Here is a 10,108-nt window from a genome sequence, read left to right on the forward strand (position 1 = left end):
GCCCCTCCTCTGCGCTGCCATCACTTCCTCTGACCCTGTCTGCTGCAGCCGGCCCTCCGTCCCCGCAGGAAGCTGTTTCATCCAGCTGCCTGGCATGTGCTGTGGGAGAGCCAGTCACTCAGCACCCTTGTCAGTACTGTAGCCCCCAAATAATCATTCAACATTTACCGAAGGCCAACATTGGCACAGTGCACACAGAAAAACAAAAACCCCTATGGCTAATGCGCGACCCTCTGTACAAGCAAACTGTAGATTATCTCGTTGGCTCTTGAAAGACTCGTGACTTATCCCAACTTGCCTCCTTGATGGGTATCCTAGGGTATAATTGTCATCTTGGATGATGGTGCATTCTGCCATCTTTAAGGCCGGGATTTCTGTGAGCATGGCCTGCTCCTCACCCCACCTCCATGGAGATCAAAGATTCCTGAACCCAGAGTCTTCAGCCCTGAGTTCCTCCCCAGCTCCAGATCTGTAGGTAGAAGTGCTCGCTTTGACTCCAAATTTGCTTTATGAGAAGTCAAGCGTGCCTGAGACATGGGCTCTGGATTTCTTATTTTCGCTCATTGTGAATTAACAGCAATGCCAAGCCATGCCTTGACCCTGTGGACAGCAAAGAACAAACAAGGTAGCTGGAACCCAGGTGCTCACAGGTCTGCAGACCACAGAGAACAGGGAGAAGAATTTACAGTAGGGTGCACCATGAGTAAAATGTGCAATATCCGCCACAGTTGCAGTGGTACCTGGCCCCACATCAAGGATGTGGAGCACCATTGTCTTGGTTACTTTTCTTTTGTTGCTGGAACAAAATACCCAATGCCCAAAATTAAGGAAGGAAAGGTTTATTTAGCTCACAGTTTGTGGAGGTTTCAGTCCATATTCAACTGGCTCCAAGGCAGAGTGGCACATGGCAGAGGGCAACAGTTCACAGCAGTGGAAAACAGCAAAAGCAGCAAGAGCAAGGAGTAGCAGAGAGGAGCTCTGAGAGCAAAAAAAAAAAAAAAAGAGAGTAGCAGCAGAGAGCAAGCCTCTTTCCCTCCTGTATATTGTATGCAAACTACCCACCCCAGGGTAGGTGTAGCACTCACACCCGTAATCCCAGCATGGGACAATGAATCAATCAAAAACTCTAAAAGTCCACCCCATGACTGCCTGAGGCTTAGGGGGAACATCTAGACACAAACTATAACAACCGTGTTGTAAATTCTTCTCACTTCTGCCTCTGTCTCCTCTGCCACTTGGTGTTGTTTAACTGAATAAGCAGGTTCCAGTGCCTGCTCTCTGCTGCATCCCGCCAGCTCCAATGCCCGTGTGTCCTTTCTGCTTGGCTGGCACCGCTGCACACCAGGCGTCCACAGCGAGAGACTCAGGAGCTCTCTGACCCCTTACTCATCTCTGTTCCCCAGACCTCATCAGGGACAGAATCCTGTTGATATTTTACCTTAAATAACCGGAAAACTGTCCTTTTTCACCCTTGCCACCATTTACCTACGTGATGGTTCTTCTTACCCGGGTTATTTCCACAGCCTCCAGTGAACATCCTCCCCCTAGACAGGCAGCTGAGTGACCACTTCCCTCTCCTGTGGGGAACATTCCACGAGCTCCTTATTGTCCCTGAGCCAGTGACTGAATTCCAGTGACTGAATTCCAGTGACAGATGCCTTGGGAGAGTCTGGTGCCATGGCCTCACTTGTCGTTGTGGTTGCCTCTCCAACGCCTCATCACTGGGTACCACAGGGCTGCATTCAAGAACGCGAATGCACCTGTATTTCCTCCCCATGTCTTTCTATGCCCCACCTCCACTGCCAGGACCCTGTCCCCCAAGCTCCCACTCCTGGGCAGTCTCCTTGGGCTCAACTTGCATGTCACTCCTTCAGGCGTCACCAAAGCCAGACAGCAAGGTCAGATGTCCCAGAGTGTCAGCCAGCTCTTCCCACATTTTGCACATGGAGCCCCTAGTGTGTAACTTCTAACACTCCCCTTGCAGACCCACGAATTCCAGGGGGCTTGGGCAGCCCTGCTTCCTTCTTCTCTGCCACAGGGTCAGGACATGGTATGGCATTGCCCTCAACAGATAAGGACTGAAAGAATGAAAACAGTACATTGTGAATATCTAAAATGTGCCCTGAGCCTTACTCCATTTTCTGTGGCTGTAATTACATACCTGAGTCTGGATAATTTAAAAGAGTAGAGGGTTATTTTAGCTCAAGGTTCTGGAGTCTGGAGAGTTGATGGTGCATGGATCTCATGGTTGGAAGATATCATGGCTACATTTGGTGATAGCCTCTGTGGCTTCAGCTCATGAGAGTAGAAGGGCAAATAAGGAGGAGGCACCTTGCTTTATAACAACCTGCTCACACAGTGATCAATCCAGTCCTGTGAGAGAACTCACTCACTCCCATGACAACCAGCCCAGTCCCGCGAGAACAGTATCAATGACCCGGACACAACTCAAAGGCTTCCCCAAACCTGCATGATGACAATGAAGTTCTAACAGGTGCTCTGGAGGGACACAAACTGCATCAAACCAACACTAAGAATCTGTCCTAAGAAGTAACCGGAACTGTGCACTGAGGTTTTCTGCACAGATATGATTTTTAAATATTTATAGTAGAAAATACTGGTGAGAATGGGTATGAGAAAAAGAACACTCAAGGTAATGACTCACATGTGTAAAGTCAAGCTGGCAAGCATAGCACATTCTCTGCCATGTAACATTAAGGGGAGAAGAAAGCTGGATCGGCCATGTATATTACAACTGAGTAATATTTTAAATCTGCATAGAAGAAGACAGGAAAGTAATTAGGCAAAACGTGAATACATTTTACTTGTAAGAAATGGGATCACAGGTCGTTTGTATTTGTGTACATACATATTTGTGTACTTCTCTGTATTTCCCAAGCTTCCTTTTTTTCTTTTTTTCTTTGTGTGGCATTGGGAATTGGACATAGGATTTTTACACTGAGATACCCAGCTCCAGCCCCTTCTTTATTTTTTATTTTGAGACAGCGTTTCACTAAGTTTCCCATGCTGGTCTCAAATTTGTTATCCTCCTGCCTCTGCCTCTTGAGCTGCTAGGACTATAGGTAGACAGCTCTGCACCAGACAATTTTCAAAACTTTCTTGATTGAACCTTCATCAGCAATAGTTTTCTGATTGCACATACATGTGTGTGCATGGTTCTGGCCACCCACCGGCTGCAATCTTGGGCTGTGCAGTGTCTGAAAGAGTCAGGGGCAGAACTTTGATCCCATTTTGACAGTGACCTGGTGGGGACAATCTGGGCTACTTTGGAGGCTGGGACCATGTGTACATCAAAATTGTGCAGAACACTTGCTCTGGCCTTGTTATATACAGACACCACCAACAATACCATAATGCTCCAGCTGTGCTGTCGAAGCTGGAGATGCTGAGGGGCCTCTGTCTTTCCTCACTAAGCGCTTCCTCTGATTCTCTTGAATCAGTTCTCACCCAGTGTGTAAGCCACGTCCCTCAAGTTCGTGGATTCCTCCTCAACAAAACATGCTTCCCTGACAGGCCACGCTATGGCCAGGAGCTGGCTTGCTCCCATAGGTTGAGGTGATGGAAGCTTGGTGATCTCATGTCCTGATGTGGAAGTGGACTCTTTAAGTGTGCTGGGGATTTCATGAATGTTAAGTGACTAGGTCAAGGGGCCACTGAACTGAGGAATGGATCCATGCTGGTCTCATGCTGGGTCTTAGCCGGGTCTTGGCTGGGTCTCGCAGGAGTGACTTTTCACAAGACCATGTTATCACAGAGCAAGGCCTCCCAGAAGGGTCACTGCACAGCATCCCAGCCTTCCCATGCTCTCCCCACCTTTCCCCAGGTGCAGTGTGTCTGTTCACTGCCCTGGGTCGCTCGCCTCCTCTCTGGCCCCATCTCCCTGTAGTAGATGGACAATTAGTGGTTAACTTTTAACCCCCACCTGAATTGAGTAAGCATGGTGCTGAGTGGGGGGGGGGCCCACCTGGGGATTGTTGTCAGCAACATAAGAGGCAGAACTGGAGAAGAAGAAAAGAGGCTGTTGGGAGCTGAGAAAGACTGTTGGGAGCTGGTAGAAGCTATAAGGAGCTGTTGATTCTTTTGGAGGAGCTTATCATGCTGACTTTCCTGATGAACTTGGATGTTTTCTTCCTCCAAGGAGCTTGGGACCTTGTTGGCACTGAGAATAGCTTTGGTTCACTTTCAGGGAGCCCTGGTCCTTACTCTGAGCATTACTTCCTGGCTCCGGAGAGGAAGATGGTACATTGCCAGTCTCCTGAGAAGCTCGCTGCTTTGGCCTCCCTGATGGGAACTTGGCCATCTTGATCATCAGAGGAGCTCAGGACCTCACTGTTGCTCAGGATGGCTGTGGTGCCTTTCAGGGGAGCTCCAGTTCTTACTTTGAGCATTGCTTCCTGGCTCCAGTGTAGATCCCTCAGCATGCTAGCACAGATCCTTCATCCCACTGGCACAGACTTCCTAGATTCCTCCACTGACCTTTGGGCCTATATGACATGTTGTCATGAGCTCTGGGCCTCCAGTTGGATTTGTGGGAGGCACTGTTATGAGTTCTTGGTCTTCAGCTGAACTCATGCAGGACATTTCCATGTGACCCAGGCCCTCACCCTCAGCTAGTTTCCCTGGTCTTAGTGTGTGGACAGATTTCCTACACTCTTTTGTGTATTATTCTTTGGGTGACTATTATAAATAATCTTATAAAATATGTGTCCTGTATTATATTGTTTCTTCTTGAAATATACCCCTAACCAACACACTCCCCCACTGCCGATCTTAAGCCATCAGCCATGTCCCCAGTGCTGGCAAAGTCTCCAGGAGCTGCCACTGCAGCTGGTGTCTCTCAGGCCTGCCCTGAGCCGGCCAACGCCCCTTGAGCTAAAGATACAGCTCCAGTCACAGCAAGAGCTCTGGCACCAGGCCTGGTCATTCCTCCTTCTTCTAAAGTCTCAGCTCTTTCATTTCCTCTGTTCTTGACAGTAGCCTTGCTCTCCCTGGGTGCTCAGTGTGAGCCCATGGGGCGTAGACCTCAGCAGCACTGCCTAGGCAGCCTGCCCTCATTGCAGGTGCTCCCCCGTGACCTCAGCCTGCTGTCCTCTGCTCAACTCTTCCTCCTCCCTGCTGCCTTCTTCTGCAGTTTTCTTTGCTTCCTCCTCCAGACAGACCCTTGGCAGTGCTAGACTGCTGCAGGATTCCTGGCTTAGCCAGCTGTGACTGAATCCCATCATGATTCAAGTGAGAGTCCTTGCTCCATTTTGTACCTGTAATAAATCAAAATTCTGAAGGTGAGCCAGGGATGGAAGCACAAACCTGTAATCCCAGCACTCTTGGAGGCTGAGGCAGAGGATTCCAAGTCTGAGTCCCAGCTGGGCAACTTAATGGCTTAGCAAGATGCTGATTCAAAAGAGGGAGAGGTGCTGGGGGTGTAGACCAATGTGAAACCCTGGGTTCAGTCCCTGGTACTGGAAAAACATCTGAATATAGAGTATCCGCAGTACCATATGAGGGATCTGACTTCATCCAGCTCCTCCTGGGTCTTGGTGGACACTGTTTTTGCTGGCGTGGAGCTCAGGCTGTGTGCTGCAGGACTGGGAGAGAGGGGACAGGAAGAGAAAAGGCACCAGAGCCAGGCCTGGAAGAGTTACTGATGGGTGAGGAAGGAGAGAGACTTAGTTATTCTTCTGGTGTATTTGTTCACCAGTGCTTGCTATTTCCTGGGTATTTACTAAGTCACATTGGGACCCAGGTCATGACTTCAAGAAGGCTACATAGCCAGGATTCCTGGCTTAGCCAGCTGTGACTGGCTATTTACTGAAAAAGTGTTATTGAAAAAAGTGTTATTGAAAAAGTGTTAGTGATGATTTATCCCTATTTTTTCCATAATTTATGTCAAAGAAAATATAACAAAAATGCCATGTCCACCATGGGTTTGGAGCAATCTATGAGAAACCAGAGTAAAAGGAATGCTTTTCTGAAGAACATCCCTACCTGACACTAAGCTTCCTAAAAACATCACAGAACAGATCTGAGAACTGAGTTCAGCGCCAGCTCTGGGACCAGTCTTGAATATGAGACTTAAGTGTTGATTGCAATTTTGCTTTCTATCAGCCAGGAGGATACCTCATAGTCTCCTTAAGATGTCCTGTAGAACTTTCTCACTTCCAAGTGATTTCTTCCATATTGGTTAATCCGGGTGTTCAGAACAGCCAGGGAGACATAGGAGGCGTCATCAGCCAGGCTCGGACATGAAGACCTCGGGCTTCAGGATGGCGTGGAGAAACTCTCAAAGTCACATGGGCAGAGGAATTGGGGAGCAGGATGGAGATGAGCTGAATATCTGGACTCCTTGATGACTGAGTGTCTCTGACACTGTCAGGTGAGTGGGAAGACTTAGGAGCTGACTGGGGAAGGGGCTGTGTAGACTCATCCAGATGCTCCAGCCTGGAAATGAGGAAAATCAGGTTGCTGTTAGTTTAATGATTTTACACAGCGACTCTCTACTACTTTGTTCTCCCCGTGTTCCACACTGACAGCTCCGTCATCAAAAGGGCAGGCAGAGTGTGCAAGTCCCCGAGTGAACTCTGGGTTTGGACGATGTTTTGTAATGAGGAGCAAGATTTCTGAATTTGTCAAGCAGGCTGGAGGAGAAGGCTGGAGATTCTCAAGCTGGCACCCTGGCAAAGTCACTGACAGCACGTTTGACAGGTTCTTTCTTGACATCAAAGTTATTCGAGTCCCCAGTGAGGAGAAGAGGGGAACTCTCCTCTCCTTTCTCTAACTGACTGGAACTAAGACAGCCAACAGTACCAGTACCGGCAAGGGTGATGGCCAGTGCTTCGTGAGCCGGACTGTACAGCACAGCTGGCCAGAGCCTTCTCGCTGCATCTTACATGGCAGAGGGCTCCGTGGAACAAGGCTGCCAGCTGGGTCTTTGTATAAAGCCACCAACAACCTCAGCTGGTCCTGATCACCATCCAAAGCCCCCAGCTCCAAACACCATTAGCACACTCATGTGTGGATTAAGCTTCCACATGCATTTTGGTGGGGACAAACATTTAATTCATAGCAATAATCAAAGAGGATTTTAAGAAAATTCTGCTGTATAATATGAGATGCAGCCTTCACTTTGGTTTTCTGGTGTCCACCGTTCAGAAATTTAATAAGAATCCTCAGTAGGGGGTGTGATGTTTGTATGTGTGTATGTGTGTGTGTATACGTGTGTATGTACCCACAATGATGCCATGGTGTCCCAAGAATGTCCACAAGGTGCAAACAAGACAGCCGGGGTTCATGTAAATTATATACAGCTACAGAAATTCTTTTATCTAGCTTTCCACGTTTATATGTCTTGCCTTTCTCTATGTATACTTATTGAAGATAATAATTTGAGTCTGCACAATCATCTTCTGTCTGGCATATTGCCTACCACCCTGTTGTATATGTGATAAATATTTCTTAAATATTTTATTCATTGATTGACAGAAAAAGCATATTTGGCAAGAATTATTATAACTTGGTATTGTAGGAGTCAATGTTTTATAAAACAAGAGAATCAGAATTGAGAATTTCAGCAAAAGGACACATTTGTTGTTATAGGATATTCTCATGGTGAGATGTGTTCATAGAACCTTGAAAGGAAATGCTTAGTACAAAGCCTTATGCTAAGAGAAAGAGAAAAGCTTACAAACCACTTTGTGAAACTAGGGTGGCCACTTCATAGCACAAGTGTGCAAAGCAGCAAGCAGAAGAACCACCTCTGAGACGACCCTGCTTCCAGCTTTGGCCGGTGATCTGAATGGACATTCACTGTGGACTAAGGATGCTGAGCAAAGGGGATGCTGGGAAATCTTTAACAACTGGCTACAAGCTTTATGAACTTCCTGGTGGAAATACACTTATGATGGCTGATCGCAAGGTACCAGAATGACATTACTGAATGTAGAGTTGGAAGGAGATGCCTGAGCCAGTCCAAGTCAGCCCCAGCTCACCACTGATGCTGAAGTCCCTTTGTGGAAACCTGAAGAGTGTCATATGTGCATTTGGTTTTGGAAACATCAAGAAGGGACTCAGAAGCATAGATGTGAGGCACTAAGAATTATTTTAAGGTGGTATAAAAAGGAAATCATGTAAAAAACAAACGTAAGTCCAATCAATCAGCCAATAAAATATATCCATTTACAGCATTATATTTGCAAACTGATTGAATGTCATTTGTCTACCTGGTTAATGCAGTGGTCCAGGAAAGCCAGAATACCACAGCGACATGCACACATCATGCACGTGTGACATACATTCATGTTCCTATTTCACAGCCATCTCTTTCCTGCGTGTGTATTCTGAGTGCGGTGTTTGTGGGTCTGTGCATCCATGTACCCCTGCGCCAGCCTTTGGTCAGCAGGCTCTGCCTTTCCCTCTTCCCCTGCCCAGTCTCTGCCCCAAACCTCGCAGAAGAGTCCTAAGAAGAAGGACTAGAATTCATCCTAATAAGACTGGTTTTCCTGATTAGGTAATGGGAACACCTACTCTGAAACATTATATGAACCTCCTGTCTAGGACTCGTGCACAATTATCTGTCCTACAAATGTCAGAAGTCTGCGGTTTGAGTGTGTAAGCCTGGAGACAGAGGCGTGGAAAGATGCTCCTTTCCTGAGGGAGGTGGCCATAGTCACGGAGGAGCTGGCTGAGGCCGAGCATTGTGCTTTGCGTGTTCTGCAAATTTGCACTTCAATGGCCGGTGTCCTTTAATCCCAGAACGCCTGTCCTCCTTCTCGACTCAGGCTTCTTGACCTTTCACAACTCAGCCTCTCAGAAGAGAGAATTAAAGAAAAAAATGGAAATAGAGCCTTTTCAGATTGGAAGCAGAACACGAGTTAGAAAGCATAGGGAGTACCACTTTGTTTGTAACTCTGTATTGTCTGTACTGTGCTTGTGATATGTTGTAAAATGTTGTATGTCTGTTAATGTTTCCCCCCTTTTATCTTTAAAATAAAAAAAAAAGAAAGCATAGGGAGCAGAGGGAGGGGAAGGGACGAAAGAGAATGAAAATGTGTCATGCACATGTGTAATTTCCTCACTATAAATGTCACCATTATGTACTGCAAACATGTATTAATAAAAGGTATAATTTTAAAAATAGAGAAGGCTAAGTTCTTGAGGCTCTGAATGAAGTAATAATGAACATTATTAACAACATCTAGAGGTCTGTCTTAGTCCATTCAGAATGCTATAACAAAATACTTTAAATTAGGTAGCTAATAAGCAGTGGACATATATTTCTTATAGTTCTGGAGACTAGAAAGTTCAAGGTCAAGGTACTGGAAATTCTGTCATCTGATGAGGACCTGTTTCCTATCTAGAAGTCTTTTTGCTATGTCCACATACATCAGAAGGGATGAACCAGCTCTCAGAGATTCTTTTTATGAGAGTATTAATCCTGACCACAGGGGCACCACACTCAGGACCTAATCACCTCCCAAAGACTCTGCCTCCTTGGGGATTACTATCACTTTAAAGGCTAGGATTTCTACATATGAACTTGGGAGGACACAAACACTTACCTGTAATAAGTTACATCAAATGAACCTCTAGTATTCACATATTTTCACTGTATATTCCAGGCAATGACATAAGAAATGCCAATCTTTCATCAGAAAATGATCCAGAACCACATACTGCCTCTGACATTGGAACAGATAGATATTTTATGGAACAACATTGTTGTTTTCTTTAATTCTAGCCATAGATTCTTGAAGATACAGACACAAAAATATCTTCAAAATGGATTTGTATTCTATTTATCTAGCTTAACTTTATGGCCACATTTATTTTTGCCAGCCAAGACGGACTGTGTAAGTCAAATTTTAATTCTGCATATAAAACAAAATTTCCTTGTAAGTCTAGGCTATAAAACTTCAAGAGAATATTCAGCTAAAATTTAATAAAATTTATTAAATTGAATAAAAATAAAACCCATGGACAAAGTTGTACAATGGCTAATCATGTCTTTCTTTCAGCTTTAATTCCTATATCAAAAAGTTCAAAATTGTTCTAGCTTCTTATCTAATGACATATTTTGCTCTTATCTAATTACATA

This window comes from Chinchilla lanigera, unplaced genomic scaffold, assembly GCF_000276665.1.
Source record: "Chinchilla lanigera isolate Chin_1 unplaced genomic scaffold, ChiLan1.0 scaffold00001, whole genome shotgun sequence".
NCBI lineage: Eukaryota > Metazoa > Chordata > Mammalia > Rodentia > Chinchillidae > Chinchilla > Chinchilla lanigera.